Source organism: Anguilla anguilla, chromosome 4 (assembly GCF_013347855.1).
Source record: "Anguilla anguilla isolate fAngAng1 chromosome 4, fAngAng1.pri, whole genome shotgun sequence".
NCBI classification, from domain to species: Eukaryota; Metazoa; Chordata; class Actinopteri; order Anguilliformes; family Anguillidae; genus Anguilla; species Anguilla anguilla.
The window spans coordinates 66648985-66666708 of NC_049204.1; the positions used below are offsets into that span (position 1 = coordinate 66648985).

The window sequence follows — 17724 nt, forward strand, 5'->3', positions numbered from 1 at the left end:
CAAAATGCAGGTTAGACATTTGCATGTTAATTGCACTGACAAGAAACATCTTCTCCATCCATATACCACGACTGCCTATAATATTTTGCTAGTCGCTTTGCTCACCATTTTGCCAGCCCCATTATCCTAAGACCTCTGACCACTAGCCTGTGGACATGGCCAATGCTTCCAAATATAAAAACTAGAAGTTGACACTTATACCCGAGTTCTGTTATGGCTTGTAGTAATGGCTGGTGTTTTAATTGTTTAGTAAGAAATGCTTCACAGCCTACTTCACATACATTGGATCATTACAGTACAGACATATTTATCTTCTATTCATCCCAGATAACACAGTTTCACAGAGGATCCATCATAAACCCAAAACCCAGGATAGAGCTTTGACCAGTTTGGGCTTCTTAAAGGCAGGAGATTCAAAGTGAGGCTGGAGGTGAGTGTCACAGTAAGAGGCCAGACACACCAGACAGGACTTGACGGCTTTGCGCTTCCTCCCAGTGCAGAAATCACACACCCCGTCTCCAGGTCCAGCATAACAGTGAGCAGGAGGAGCAGTTTGGAGTCCTGTCTTCTTCAGTTTCTCCACCACTTCAGCCAACATGGTGTTTTTTCTTAAATCAGGCCTTGGGGTGAAGGTCTCTGTGCACTGGGGATACCTGTAGACGCCAGTATGCTCATTCTGATCCCAGTAGACCTGAATACAGCCCATACAGTAACTGTGTCCACGGGCAGTAGTCACCGGATCCTTCAGTAGATCCAGACAGATCGCACATCTGTACTGGTCCTGATGCAGTAAACCTCCACCTTCAGCCATTTTACTGCTCACACTGACAAAGTTTAGTTTTGTTTCTGTGAAACTGAGGGACATAAATAATGAATAAGACTTCCTGGTTCAGCCCACAGCTGCAGCAGGTGTGGTGCTAGACAAAGGCTAGGCTGAGCAGAGAGGGATCTACTCATAAATACCAGTGGAGAGAGCACACACACCTGGTTTGAGTTAGGTAATCAGCCCGGGTGCTTAAAGGTCATTTATTTATTTAGTTTATTTTGCAGTCTTTGCTTGTGTGTTTGTCTGAGCACAAAAAGAAAGAACACCTGCCACTGAAAAGCTGGAGGAGTTGGTCAGCTGAAAAGCTGCTGCTCAGTTTTGCTTTCTTTTATCTTTGGTATTTTAGTTTGTTGTTTTAGTTTATTGTTTTTGCCCAAAAACCATGAGGGGGAAGGGTAAAGTTGTCTCTCTCCATGCGGAAAATGGCAGCCCCCTCCCGGAACTGCCACATCTCCCTCCACGCATACGAAGGGGGATTGATGATTCTTTCTTTAGCCCTAACCCTTAACCTTAACCCTACACGATGAATATCACTGAATGACCCAAACAGTGGCAGAATAAAACTCCCTGATGGGAAGAAATCTCAAAAGGAACCTGGCTATAGAGGAGGAGTCCATCCTCCACTGGCCAGCCTGGTGTAGCAGAGTAGCTATAGAATGGAATGTAGCAGAAAAGCTATCGGAGATCTATCACAGCCAATTAAATGGGTTAAGCAGGTTACAGCTGAGGTGACAGCTAACAGGAATAATAGAAGACGAAATGGCATGGTTAGAATAGTGCAGTTTAGAGGAGCCCAGTGATGGATATGGAGCTCCAGACAGCATCGAGGCATGGGCAGGGGAGGAGCACGGCTGAAGCAGTCCATGACCGTGGAGCGAGGGACAGGACTGGAGCGATCCTGTGGACTCAGGGTGAGGTAGGGGCAGGAGCCACTGGGAAAGGGTATAGCGATGGAGCGGTTCCGGGATATAGTCTGGGGCAAGAGGGTGAAGGGCTTTGTAGGTGAAGAGGAGGACCTTGGAATCAGCCCTGGGTTTAATCAGGAGCCAGTGAAGGTGTACAACCACAACCAACAAGGCTCTTATTCTCTCACAACGTTTTACTGCTCACGCTGCCAGAGAGTGTAGTTTAATTAATTTGAGAGTGTAGTTTTGTTTCACTGAAACTGTGTGACAGACAGAAGGATGAATTCCTGGTTCTGCCCAAAGCTGCAGGAGGTGTGGTGTTGGACTGAGGCCAGGCTGAGCAGAGAGTGGAGATTTACTCATATCACACACACACACATATGTCAGTGTGCATGGTGATGAATATCACTGAATGACTGCACAGAAACATGGAATACATTAACATATTTTTTGAGCTATATAAAGCATTTAATGACATACTCATGTGTGTAACCTGTTTCTAAAAGGAGAGGAGATTCATACTTAATCTCCTCCCCCCCCCCCCCCCCCCCACCACCACCACCACCACTACTACTACTACCACCATTACACCACCACACACAAACACTCATACAAACTCACGTACTCAGGAACAATCGCACACATACACACATAAACACACAGTCATGCACACACACACAATCACACACAGAAACACACACACACACACACACATAAACACACAGTCATGCACACACACCGGTAATTAAGTGGCCTGGTGCCCCGTGCTGGGGAGACAGAGAAGGCGTACAACCAAAACCAACAAGGCCCTTGTTCTCTCATCATGTTTGACTGCTCACATTGACAGAGACAGAGTTTGGCTTCGTTTCGCTGACAGAGACAGAGTTTAGTTTCGTTTCTCTGACAGTAAAGTTTTGTTTCTCTGAAGCTGCGTGACAGAGAGAGACGGAGTGATGTCCTGGTTCAGCCCACAGCCGCAGAAGGTGTGGTGCTGGACTGAGGCCAGGCTGAGCAGAGAGTGGAGATTTACTCGTAAACGTCACACACACAAACACGCATATGACAGTGTGGTGATTGTTTGTTTAGTTGAACTTGAATCATGATGACTGAATGACTGTGCAAAAATATGGAATATATGCACATATATTTAACTGCACTTCATGCTTACTTGAATTCATCTACTTACATGCTCTTGGGAGCTTCCAGTTTCTAAAGGGAGTAAAGAGTCATACTTGACGCCCCCACCACACACAAACACACTTGTACACAAACACGCAAATATACAAAAACACACACACGCACTGTAAGGCTCTAAGCATGGATCGTATTATTCTCTCTCTCTCCCCCTCTCTCTCTCCCTCTCTCTCTCTCTCTCTCTCTCTCTCCCTCTCTCTCTCTCGCTCATTCAAATTCACATTCAAATGTGCTTTATTTGCATGAAAAGTAAACTTGCATTGCAAAAGCAATGAGACATACAAAATATAACTAGAGGAGGGGAGAAAGAAAAAAAAATAACAGCCCCCCAAACACATACACGCACACACATACTCACACACACACACACGCACTCACACCCAGGTTTAAACATATTTTGTTCATAATATAACAATTTATGAATTTACCAGTATTGGTAATGAACACAGATGATATTGTGTACAGCACCATTATTTAGTCCACACCCTCTCTTAATGTATGGCAGGCAGAGACATACTGAGCTCCCACCTACATCGCAGTGTCCTCTTCCCCCGGAAGAATTTCTCATTTATTTGGCTCCGATTGGTGTTGGAATTGATTTATCTGTGCAGTGAATTTGTGAAAATATTGATTTCTGATTGAGAGGAACTTGGGGCAGGAAAGCAGGAAGTGGGCCTCTGTCTCCACCTCAGATTGCGGTGAGCACACGGCCTCTTCTCTTTTGCCAGCCAGGTCTTTTTGTGGCGACCAATTTCATTGGCAAGGCTATGGTCGCTGAGTCTGTACATTGTTAATCACCAGAACTGTCCTTGTATAATAATGAACTCCGGAAAGAGAACTATTCCTTTTAATACACATCATATCAGACAGTAAACAGCCAATCGACAGACAGCAATATCATATCAGACAGTAAACAGCCAATCGATAGACAGCAATAACCACAGACTGTCACATGGAGTGTTACCACAACCATTTGTTTATTTCATTCGTCTTGTAAACAATCACAGCATGTAGAACCCAACACACCCCAATATAATGCAAAACAACAACAGCCATGAAACCCAAAGAGTCTTAATGATTTTACAGCAGCATCTCCATATAAACGCCATAACCATGATGCTCTGACATATCCCACACAAGGTAATGTGTGGCATGGTGAAACCAAAATGCATAAAATACCCTTAAATAAAAGCTGAGAATCTGCCATTTAACCACACGTGAATACCCTGATTACAAATCTAAAATAGAGGAATACAGAGCCAAATCAAGAAAAAGTATGTCTTTGCCCCAAACATTATGCAGCTGACTATAATATTGGAACACAAGAGTGACTGGAGCCTATCCCAGCATGCAGTGGGCAAGAGACAGGAATACACCCTGGACAGGTTGCCAGTCCATTGCAGGGCACACACACCATTCACTCGCTCATTCCTACAGGCAATTTGGACTCTACAAGTAGCCTAACCTGCATGTTTTTGGACAGTGGGAGGAAATGCAAGTCACTGCTCCACAGTAGAGCTTGTAATTTTCACCCAGGTCTGAAAAAACCTGACCAGAACGCCCTGATTCTGACATTTAATGCAGGGCTTGGTTGGGGTTGGACCCTTTGTAGCTGGCCCTTTAAATTTTGAGCACAGAGCGCTGTGTGAGCTGAATGGCAGTTGTAGGCCAGCGAGTCTAATCTGAGCTCTGGGAGTGACAGAATGGACGCCTCAGAGCCAGGGAGAAAGAAGTTATAGTCACGGGAGAATGAAGTGAGGCAGCAGCCATCGAAAGGAAAATCCCAGGTCTGGACAAACTTTTACACGGTGTTACGATCGAGCTGCAGATGGAAGCGTGGGGTTTGTAAAATGCTAATACTATGATGCCCTGCTTATATACAGCAGCCGTAAAATAGGAGCATCAACGTTAGCACACTGCACAAGCCCCGCCTCCAAACTCCATCCACTGATCCCACCCAGACATCAACTGCATCTTCTCCAATCAGAACACTGATGATGTCCTTAACTACAGTGTCTGTGTGTTAAATTCGGGTTCAGACTGGGCTGGACTTTCAAAACACTGCAACATACAGAGTCTGTCCAGGATCAGGATGAAAAGAAGGCGGGGTCATGTAAGATTGGGCTGAAAAGAAGGCGGGGTCATGTAGGGTTGGGCTGAAAAGAAGGCGGGGTCATGTAAGGTTGGGCTGAAAATTTTGGGCCCATTTCAAACCCTACAGAATTGAGATCTCTATTATAATTTCATTCAATTCATTTTCTGTCATCTGTAGATCAGCTGCAATTAAAGAGAGCGAGTGTTGAATAGTTACAATAAATTTGTTTTGTCTCATGTGAATGTTTTTCCCTCTCTTTAATTACAGCTGATCTTCCCTTCACTTGCTGCCTCTTACCAGATCACATAGTTTTACAGAAGATCCAGCATTCCAAACCCTAAACGCAGGATAGAGGAGCTGAGTGAATGTGGTCTGGACTCTGTGCAGGAGGGTTATTGTGTCAGAGATGCTGTAGAAGGACAGAGTTCCTGCCCCGTGATCCAGGTACACTCCTATTCTGGAGGAGGGGGGACCAGAGATTTCAGTTATACGCCTATTGTGACAGAAAGAGTAACCTGAGGGACTGCAGCGCAAACTCCAGGAATTCCTATTAGATCCCAGAGTGCAGTCATTACTGCCTCCTTTCCTGCTGATCTCTTTATATGACACTGCTATAGAAACCTCATCATCCCTACTCCACTTAGCCTCCCAGTAACAGCGTCCAGACAGACCCTTCCTGCACAGAACTTGGGCCCGGCTCTCAAATCTCTTTGGATGATCAGGATATGACTGGATCTCTTCCACATAAGTCACCTCTCTGTTCCCCTCAGACAGAAGGAGGTAATTATATGCTGTGTTGAGGTCCAGTTTGAGCCGACAGGAATCTGATAGAGGAGAAGAAGGAGAAAAGAGAGTTCAGTAATCATAATAATAAACATCAATTACATATTTTACACACAATTAAATTTCATATTTTACTCCATTCACATGTTATTTTTATTAGTTTTTTTAAACAAATTTGGAGCCCAATGGGGACTGGGCATGTCTAATTCCCACCCCAGTTTGGAACGGCCAATCATCTGCAGCCATGCTCATGCTGTGAACCCCACTGTTGATTTGGGAGAGTAACTTTGGACACCCAAGGTTCTCCTCCGAAACACGTGGTGTCACCAGCTGCTTATTTTCACACCACAGACTACAGCTAAGCTCACAGAACAGAATCAGAGGAGGACCTTTCATACGCAACTTTCACATGCAGTCCATGGGAACCCAATCGACCAGCAGGGGTCACTAGAGAGCAATGAACGTGGACCCCTAACCGACTGAACAACAGCGGGGCCAGCCCTACAAACGCAAATGTCTGTGACTGACTGAGTGACTGAGTGACTGACTGATGAAGTTACACCATTGGTCAGCCGAGTTATGAAGTTACACCATTGGTCGGCCGGATCACGTGTGTTAGGTCCAGCCATATACTAGGTTTCCTAGTCTTGTTAAAATTAATTCTGTGTGATCTAGGTTACTTTTCTTATTTTATTATATCTACAAGTATATAATTTTCTCTGGAAATGATATTTGTTTTTCTAATGTATTATTCATGGACCTTGATATGCACCTATACAGCACCGAGAGTTTGGCACTTTTCAGGGTTCCCCCCACAGAAATAACCACAACAGCCACAGACTCTCAGCCCTTAAAAACATTAAATTCTGTACATTCTGACCCCATTTCAACAAACAGATTTCATAAACAACTTCACACGTCCAGACAACAAAGCCCCAAACTAAGGGGATTTTGCCTTTTCTTCTTCTTCCTGCCGCCTAGTCCACAAACAAAATGTCTCCCCATTGGACCTTTTACCAACACCAGCCAATCCTTCACCTACACGGGCTAATCAAAATCTCACGTTTGCACACAAAATGCACATATCTTTTTATCCTAAACCATTTCCAATCTCCACAGCTTGTCTGTTTGTGGCCTAGTGGTCAATGTTACAGTCTGTGGCCCATGAGGATCCAGGTTCAAGCCCTGCCCGGAGAAAGTTTCATTAACCTGCTTTTTTTCCTCACTAATAATTTTTATCACCCAAGAAATTTCCTAGTTTCAACACCCAGTCCATTCATGGCTTGGTGGTTAATGTCACAGTCTATATATCGAGAAGTTGCTGGTTCAAGCTCCACTGGAAGCAAGCTTCTGTAACCTGCTTTTTTCCTCACTAATAATTGTCTATTACTTCTCAATTATTGCTTTCGCACCACATCTATCTGGCGTTCACCGAACGTACACACTGCATTATGATGTACCATCGACACGCTCACTTAACCGGCTACAATATCGCCAGATTAATTCTAAACCTTTATATGTGCTGCCTGTGAGACTGGACATGGACAGGATCAACAACAACAACAACAACGACGACAGTATTGTGATACGTGCATAAAATAAACTGTGCGTATCGTACACCTCCATGCCTGTGTGGTTCATTCATCGTGACTTGTTACAATATCTTTTTTTCCTCAATATTCCTGTATTCTGGTGTTGCCACATTCTCTTATATTAGCTGCAACTACAGACTCACATTGTAAGAAGTCCTCTCTGGTCCTGGGCTCTAGAATTTGGACGTCTTCCACTGCAGAGAGAAAGTTTACAAAAAAGATGAGGTCATAAAGATGACCTTTATGTCATATTTCCTGGAGATGTGGAATTCTATTTTAACAAATTAATTGCATTTAATAAAACATTATGTCTATCGTTATTTTTGTCAGTAGAAGGCTGACAGGAGAAGACACACACTGGAGCATTTACATTCAGATCTTATATCTCAGTGGCATCCAACCCAAACTACCCCCAGATGTGTTTCATGCCACAAATCTGACCCACGTCTGTTACATTCAGACTACAGTAATCTAATGTGATGTGTTGGATTAGTCAGTAAATTGAAAAGATGTGGCACATAAAGACAAGTGTTCACAGGGCCAGAGATACAGGCTTGTACAGTAGATTTATCCATGGATCTCCCAGTGATATCACTAGTGAAAGGTTGATTTGTCAGTAGATGTTGCAGGATGGCATTTTTAACCTAAAATTACTCCATTCTAAATCAAAGGGAATAATGAGACCTTTTAGAAAAGGGACACATCATGAAATTCACGTTTTGCAAGGGTTGTAGACTCTGTTGTGGTAGTGTTATGTGGGATTGGTGAATTCATTTGATAATAAGTTTTAGGTGATATTTTAGTTATTTTCTTAATTAGCAATTGCAGGTCACCCTACGGACCTCCGGGCCACAGGCGGCACTGACCTGGTCTGGATTCGATCTGAGACCGTGAGGCTCATCCATGCACCACAGCGTGGTGCCTTAACCGAATGAGCCACCCAGCAGCTCTACAAATAAGCCCCCAGCAGCTCTCCAAATGAGCCCCCACCAGCTCTCCATATGAGCCACCCAGCAGCTCTCCATATGAGCCCCCACCAACTCCTCAAATGGGCCGCCACCAGCTCTCCAAATGAGGCCCCACCAGCTCCCCAAATAAGCCCCCAGCAGCTCTCCAAATGAGGCCCCACCAGCTCCCCAAATAAGCCCCCAGCAGCTCTCCAAATGAGGCCCCACCAGCTCCCCAAATAAGCCCCCACCAGCTCTCCAAATGGGCCCCCACCAGCTCCCCATAGCTGCCATTATCCAAAGAGTTTTTAATTCTTTGAAAAAGTGCCTGATTCACCAAAGAGCCAGATGTAACACTGGTTTTAAAACCAGCACTATTAACTCTGGTAACAGGACAGAACAGGACATTTCCATATTCATATTTATTCAATAGGTAAACGTGTGGCATGTACATTTTTTGAAAACATTTATTTATGTTATAAAATCCTAGTTATATAGCAAAGATTGTTTTGTATTTTTAATTTAAAGTGGCTATCCTTCATTTTTCCAATTTTGGTGTATTTTGGGACATCTGTGGTGACTTGTGGTCACAAAGTTCATTTTCACTCTCCAAATTCCCAAGTTTCATTTGAAACTAGATTATAACTAGGAGCACATCGAGTGCTTATTTATCTTGGAAGATAATCCAGCAGTAGCATATTTTGGAGAAAGAACAACAATGTCTTCTGACACTGTAATATTGAGCAACAAGATACTGTTACCTTGGGCTGTACTCTGACTATTCTCATACTCTACACTGAGTCACTGTTACCTTGGGCTGTACTCTGACTATACTCATACTCTACACTGAGTTACTGTTACCTTGGGCTGTACTCTGACTATACTCATACTCTACACTGAGTCACTGTTACCTTGGGCTGTACTCTGACTATACTCATACTCTACACTGAGTTACTGTTACCTTGGGCTGTACTCTGACTATACTCATACTCTACACTGAGTCACTGTTACCTTGGGCTGTACTCTGACTATACTCATACTCTACACTGAGTCACTGTTACCTTGGGCTGTACTCTGACTATACTCATACTCTACACTGAGTTACTGTTACCTTGGGCTGTACTCTGACTATACTCATACTCTACACTGAGTCACTGTTACCTTGGGCTGTACTCTGACTATACTCATACTCTACACTGAGTTACTGTTACCTTGGGCTGTACTCTGACTATACTCATACTCTACACTGAGTTACTGTTACCTTGGGCTGTACTCTGACTATACTCATACTCTACACTGAGTTACTGTTACTTTGGGCTGTACTCTGACTATACTCATACTCTACACTGAGTCACTGTTACCTTGGGCTGTACTCTGACTATACTCATACTCTACACTGAGTTACTGTTACCTTGGGCTGTACTCTGACTATACTCATACTCTACACTGAGTCACTGTTACCTTGGGCTGTACTCTGACTATACTCATACTCTACACTGAGTTACTGTTACCTTGGGCTGTACTCTGACTATACTCATACTCTACACTGAGTCACTGTTACCTTGGGCTGTACTCTGACTATACTCATACTCTACACTGAGTCACTGTTACCTTGGGCTGTACTCTGACTATACTCATACTCTACACTGAGTCACTGTTACCTTGGGCTGTACTCTGACTATACTCATACTCTACACTGAGTTACTGTTACCTTGGGCTGTACTCTGACTATACTCATACTCTACACTGAGTGACTGTTACCTTGGGCTGTACTCTGACTATACTCATACTCTACACTGAGTCACTGTTACCTTGGGCTGTACTCTGACTATACTCATACTCTACACTGAGTCACTGTTACCTTGGGCTGTACTCTGACTATACTCATACTCTACACTGAGTTACTGTTACCTTGGGCTGTACTCTGACTATACTCATACTCTACACTGAGTTACTGTTACCTTGGGCTGTACTCTGACTATACTCATACTCTACACTGAGTCACTGTTACCTTGGGCTGTACTCTGACTATACTCATACTCTACACTGAGTTACTGTTACCTTGGGCTGTACTCTGACTATACTCATACTCTACACTGAGTCACTGTTACCTTGGGCTGTACTCTGACTATACTCATACTCTACACTGAGTTACTGTTACCTTGGGCTGTACTCTGACTATACTCATACTCTACACTGAGTCACTGTTACCTTGTTAGCTTTGACCTGCTGCTGATGCATTAAACAGAAATATCTACAGAGATTTCTTCAGATAAACCAAAACCTGTCACCACACCATGTGTTTGTGTGTGTCTGTCATTATGTATGTGTGTGTGTGTGTGTGTGTGTGAAAGAGAGAGAGAAAGATAGACAGTATACGTGTGTGTGTGCCTGTGTGTATGTGTGTGTTAGTCAGTGAAAGTGTGTGTATTTTTTGTTGTGTGTTTTGTGACAGAGCATTCATTATTTTAAAAGAAAAAATTGAGGAAAAAGTATTTCTGTAGTTCTAACCTGTTTGATAGATTTTCACTAATTCCACCTGGCAGATGTCCTCTAGTAGCTCTTTTAGTTCAGAGACAGATTTCCTCACAGCCTCAAAAGAGACGTGTGGACTAGCAGTGATGCTGGGAAAGTCTTCAGGTCCAGGAGGGGCACAGAGAGACTGACATCTCTGCAGACAGACAGAACAAAAAGTCTCAATTTAGATACCTGTGCAGATGCCAGGGACGGATCTTTGGAAAAAACGCCTCACCTTGTATGTATGTGGTGCCTTGTATATGTTCCGGAGGCAGAGTGACACCCGTTGTTGGTTTTGATTATATTATTTCTAGCCCCCCTTAATACTTTTTTGTCGTTTTATTTCAGCGATACGATAATTTGCGTCTTTATACGTATTACCTGCAATAATCTTTTGTCTCTCTGGTAGCTAGTACAATACCAGCCGCCAGTCAGTGTGAGATTTGTATGCACAGGACGTCTTGCTTGGCTGGAATACAAGCTAAGCGAGTTGAAAGCAAGTGTCTGCGTACATGGTCAGCTAAAAGCTTTTATGTTTTGTTTGCAGTAATAGATAACTGCTTTTCATTAAATTATGTGGCACCTGAAGACTTGTCGTCATTCTGCGAGTGCAACATGGACAATGTAAAGAGTTCAGACTGTCAGAGAGCCAGTGATGTTACCTGGAGGAAATGGATGTCATTCTCTGTGTGTGGAAGCTGCTTCTGCTCAGAATCTCTCCTCCTCAGCTCAGCCATCTCCTGCTCCATTCGCTCCAGGAGTCCTTCAGTCTGACTCACTGCAGCCTTCTCCTGATCTCTGATCACCTCTCTCACCTCAGAGCGCCTTCTCTCAATTAAGCGGATCACCTCAGTAAAGATCCTCTCGCTGTCCTCCAATGCTGCCTCTGCAGAGTGCTGTTAGGAGACACAGAGAGAGGAGGGCTGTACATTTTAACTAGGCCTTTCACTCAGCTCTTACTGGGACCCCAGACAGCCTGTTCCCCACAGTGTGGCTCAGTCGGATCGAGCCCCACAGGGCTGGAAACTGGGCCAACACTGGGCTCCTCACTGGCTGACTGGAGGAGAGCCCTGACTGAGCCCTGAAATGGCTCTTCCAGCAGCCAGCTGTTGTCTTCTCCTCTGGTCAGTACCCACCTTGAGTGACTGCACAGCCTGTCTCAGATCCTGCAGCTCCTTCTCTCTCTCCTGGATTCTCTGCTGGAATTCTCTCTGTGTCACCCCCAGCTGCTTCTGTGGACAGATTATTTTTTCATATCATAATACACCATTCAACTTTTCAACCACATCTTCATCTTCCAAAAATGATAAAGTACTGCAACATGTTTGATGTATAGGATAGTAGGTCAGTGTGTAGAAGTTTACTGGCATTATAGGTAAAGCTTCTAATGTGTGTGAGTGAACTAGCTGCTTCAGCCATGTTGATTCTCATTCAGGGAGTGAATATGGAGATGTCACAGGCCCTGTTCAGACCTGACATTAAAATGCGTCTTGGGTGATCCAATCACAAGTGGACAGCTCTAACTACAGGTGTGAATGCACCCAAGACGCATTGAGGACGCACTGAGGTCCGATCACTCAGACCACATTCGGAGGTGTTCTGGGTCACATATGACCACATTCTTTTAGCAGTGCGTCCTGGGCCACATTGAAGGACCACCTAGTCAACTGACGCCCTCTGCGTAAGCGGAAGTACGTACTCACTGGCACGCCAATGGCGTCATATTAAAGTGCGAAACAACAAGAAGAAGCCACAACAACAGGCAAAATGGATTCTTGTGGATGGAGTACACACAAAACACGCTGTCTGATTTCCGCTCGCCAAGGTCTTTGCAAACTTCTTCTTTTAATTTCCGGCAGACTAGGCACAGGTGTATATACGTTTATGACAGGTAGTGCATTGCTGCCTCTCGCCGGTTAAAAACAACAACGCATTTGGTCTTTGCAAAACGGAAATGATGTACGTGTTTATTTGCACATTGAGCAGGGAAGTGAGATCCGATCACAAGTAGTCACTCGAGATGCATGTGGAGACACATTCTGATGCCAGGTGTGAACTGACATTCGTCTCGACTGAATCTAGACACACTCTGGATATATCTGGATACAAAGTACAGGTCTGAACAGGGCCACAGAGAGCTGACTTGGGTTCACGTCCTGCTCTTACTGCTTTAACACCGTAGATGTCATGCATAGAAATCACGATGTTGTTCAATACTTTTTCATGTCTAAAACACTTCAGAATAAAATCTTGTAAATAAACAAACAAAATTCAGTAAGGCAAATTTCAAAATAAAGTCTATTGAATAAATGTTTTAATGAAATTCAACAAAGCACAGTTCATAAACCTACATACTCTGGGAATGAGCTAAGATCTGACCTCACTGTAACAAAGCACAACCGTTATTATGCGTGTGTAAGAGTTTCAACCCATTCTCAGAGCAGCTATTAAAATAGTATGATGTGATAAAGTGAAATGAGTCTTTATAATATGAACCACCTTAAAAAGGTCCAGTCCTTACCTGTTTCTCAGTCCTTTCTTCTGCAGCTGAGACTGTATCATGGCCTCTGTGTTCATCCATCACACACAGCAGACAGATACACTGCTGATCAGTACGACAGTAAACCTCCAGCAGTTTGTCATGCTGAGGGCAGTACTTCCCCTTCAGGTTTCCAGACGCAACGATCAGCTTGTGTCTCTTTCCTGGGTGGAGTCCATTATGAATTTCGAGGTGAGTGTCACAGTAAGATTCATCACAGAACAGACAGGACTTGATGGCTTTGCGCTTTCTCCCAGTGCAGGAAACACACTCCACATCTCCGGGTTCAGGTCCACCTTCAGCCATTTTACTGCTAACACTGACAGAGACACAGGTAAGTTTCGTTTCTCTGAAACTGTGTGACAGAGAGAGTGGGAATGACTTCCTGGTTCAGCCCACAGCTACAGGAGGTGTGGTGCTGGACTGAGGCCAGGCTGAGCAGAGCAGGCTGAGCAGAGAGTGCAGATTTACTCATAAAGATCACACACACAAACACACATATGACAGGGTGGTGATTGTTTAGCAATCTCCATGGTGATGAATATCACTGAATGATTGGGCAGAAACATGAAATGCATTGACATATTTTTGAGCCTTATTAAATGTTTAATTTACATACTTACATACGTATGGTTGCCAGTTTCTAAAAGGAGTGGAGATTTATACTTGACCCCCTCCTCCACCATACAGAAACACACCTGTACAAACTCACACGCTCAGATACAACACATCCACAAACACACAAGCTCACTCACACATACATAAACACTCACACATGCACACAGTCATGCACACACACTGGTTATTAAACACCCCCAGACTCCTTTAGTGCTGCCTTCACTGTAGAAGGGAATTTAAGGGGCACGAAATGAGCAGCTTTGGAAAATCTGTCGGTTATAAACACAGCGTCCAACCCAGTAGGTGGCGGTAACCTGGGAACTAAATCCATGGAGATGTGGGACCATGAGTGGGAGATATAGACAGTGGCTGGAGGAGACCAGCTGGAGGCTGAGTGGACGACCTGTTGGCAGGTACTGCCAACGAAGGCTTGAGTATCCACCTCCATGGACAGGCACCAGAATCGCCTCTTCTCAAACTCCAGGCTGAGCCCAGAACCTGGGTGACCCATAAAATGGGAGGAGGGTGCCTGCTGCAGAATCTGAGATTGAGCAGATTTAGGAACAAACAACCGGTTATTAGGGCAACTCCCCCCAGATCAGACTCCTTCCTTTGTGCCTCTACTACCATGGTCTCTGTGCCCCAGGTGACTGGAGTCATATTGAGGTAACTGGGGACAATGGGGAGAGGATCCCCCTCCTTACCAGTGGAGACTCAGGACATTGTGTCAGGTCTGCTGCTCTTAGAACCGGGACGGTAGGAGATAGAAGCTGAAACTGTTAAAGAGCAGCACCCATCTGGCCTGGTGAGGGTGGAGCCTCTTGGCATCATGGACGTAGGCGAGGTGCTTGTGATCAGTGCCGACCAGAAAATCCTTTTCTGCTCCCTCCAACCCAGTGACACCACTCCTCCAGGGCAGGCTGGACAGCCAGCAGTTCCCAGCTGAAGATGGTTCAGTTCAGCCAGGGTAAGAGGGTGTGTCAACAAGGCACACAGGTGCAGGTGCGGATCTGTCACGCCAGCGTCGGCATAGCAACGGACACTGCAACAAAACTTTAAGTACGTCACAATGGGTATAACAGCCGTTTTAGAATGCCATTGTGTCACCTGGATCATTTCTGCAGCCCGGATCATAACTGGCCTGGCAGATCCTTGGTGGCTCTTTGTCACAGCACAGCCCCCACTCCCACATGGGAGGCGTCCATCAGCAATGAAGGGCAGGGAGGGGTCCGGCTGAGCGAGCACAGGAGCCTCTTTAGTTAACTGAGGGCGGACTCCGCCTCCAGAGTCCACACAAACACAGAAGCAGAGCAGCGGGTGAGACTGGTTAGAGGAGCAGCGACAGAGCTGAACTGTCTGATGAACCTTCTGTAGAAATGTGCACAGCCTAGAAAAGGCCACACCTCACTGACAGAGGAGGGCTGAGGCCAGTCAGAGACGCCAGAACCTTACGCAGGTCCATCTGCAGAGCACCCAAGAGACAGTAAAGCCCAGAAATGAAACTTGGTCAGAATGAAATTCACATTTCTCAGGTTTAACAAATGAATAACCTTTGTAGAGCTTGATGGACATGTTTAATATATTTGGAAAGTGACCTGGAAAAACATCTGAATATCAATGTACACAAAGACAAACAGATGGGTCATCTCGTAGAACCTCATTCATAAACGACTGGAACGCAGCAGGAGAATAACTCAACCCAAACGGCATGACTAAATACTCATTGTGGCCATCGGGAGAACCCAGCGGGGCAGGAGGAGGCGAAGGCACTGGTTGAATGGGGAACAGAAGGTTCTGGAGACCGGGGATGCTTAGCAGCAGGTGAGTGGGCAGGAAGTGGCGTCCCATGATGCCCTGCACTGGACCGGCGCTGCAGCTCCCGTCCTCGCAGACGGCCGTCGATGCGAATGGCCGGAGCGCTTAGCTTGTGCCAGTTCGGTAGGTCAGTCTCTGGTGGGAAGTTCGTCCTTCAGAGTTTCAGATAAACCTTAATAAAAAAAATCATAAGAGCTCCTTCAGTCCACCCATACTCTGAGAAATTAATTATGAAAGTCTGATGCACAGCGTGAACCCTGTTTCAAAGTCACTAGACTACAGGCTGCCTCCTGCCCGGCAACAGGCTGATCAGAACCTTTACTCATCTCCAAGGCAACCGTGTTAATGCCCAAACACACCGAGGACTGCTGTTCCCAGTCTCCAGACGCCCAGGCGACGGCCTTGTCTGGAAGTACGGAGATGCTAGAAGCTACTTTGGACTGGTCGGGAGGAAGACTGGAGGGTTGCATGCTCGAATGACAAGGAGCGTTGGGTTAAAAAACCTCGGAATCGGCCAGGACAGCCATCAGATCTTTTCTGGGGGGGGGGGGCAAACGTGGCTCAGAGTCAGGAGAAGGGTTCTCCCTGCAGCCCGATGCTGAGCAGGAGGCATCAGGAGCAGGGAACTCTCCCCAGAAGCAGCAGGTGAAGGCAAACACTGGACCACTGAGGTGAGGTTCTACAGACTCTCAGTCCTGTCTTGGAGCAGCTGTTCCTGATGCCCAGTGCTGGAGCCCTGATTAGCCAGAGCGTTGGGAAGCTGGGAAATCTCTGCTGGTTCCATGTTTGGCTTGGTTCTGCTGACACGGCGAGCAGGGCAAGGAAACAAGATGGAGGAGCGCAGGAGGCAGGATGTACAAAATAACTAACAAGGGTTCTAATAAACAAGTAGGAAAATCAACAAACAGCAACAAAGACAAGAACTAAATACAAACCAGAGAACTTGCAAAGGGGCGAAACTAACAAGAGACATGAGAACACGAGAGGCAGGCAAAGAAGTAATAAACACAAGGAACTTAAATACACCAAGGCACAGGTGAACACAATGAGCAGAAACAACAAAAACGTGAGAATGAACTGAAACACGAATACAATGAAACGAATGAACAGAACAAGGACACCAACACGACAATATGGCGGCCTCTAGTGGCCACAAGCCAGTACTGTGATAAACAGGAATTTATTTCTGGTTGAAAAGTTTGAATGTGCTGTTTTACATACTGGCCTGTGTACTGGAGTCCAGCCAATATCCTGCTCCTCCTGATTCCCTGTTAGTGGCTCTAATGTCAAGTGATATTTTACTATCCTCTTTTAAGAAATATTATTTTGGTTGCCATGTCCTTGCCCTGAAAACAATCACAATACACAACACAAAACTGTTTTTCTAAAATATAAAATGCTGAACTGTAACTTATGGCTGTAGGACTGAATGAGTCTCCATACCTGGTGTGTATTTTGTGTTGTAACAGTCAGCCACTCCCCCATGTACTCATATACCTGAGTCTGGTACAGTGTAGCACTGCAAGGGGCAGCTACTGAACTGCCTGTTCCTACATGCCTAAGGTTAGCCAAATTACTGATCAATTACATTACAGACACATAGCAGAGGCTCTTATCCAGAGCGATGTACAGTAGTGGAGAACATCAGTGCTAGTCTCAGGAGGACAAAGTGTGACATCACCAAGAAGGCACAGAACACTCATTCATAATCACCAGAACTGTCCTTGTATAATAATGAACTCCGGAAAGAGAACTATTCCTTTTAATATGCATCATATCAGACAGTAAACAGCCAATTGACAGACAGCAATAACCACAGACTGTCACATGGAGTGTTACCACAACCGTTTGTTTATTTCATTCTTCTTGTAAACAATCACAGCGTGTAGAACC

General features: G+C 45.0%; 1 protein-coding gene across 1 annotated transcript in view; it reads left to right on the forward strand.

Moving 5' to 3' along the window:
• The window catches only part of LOC118225953 (tripartite motif-containing protein 16-like), a 972804-nt gene that overhangs the window by 394463 nt on the left and 560617 nt on the right, over nucleotides 1–17724 (forward strand). The window lies entirely within an intron of this gene.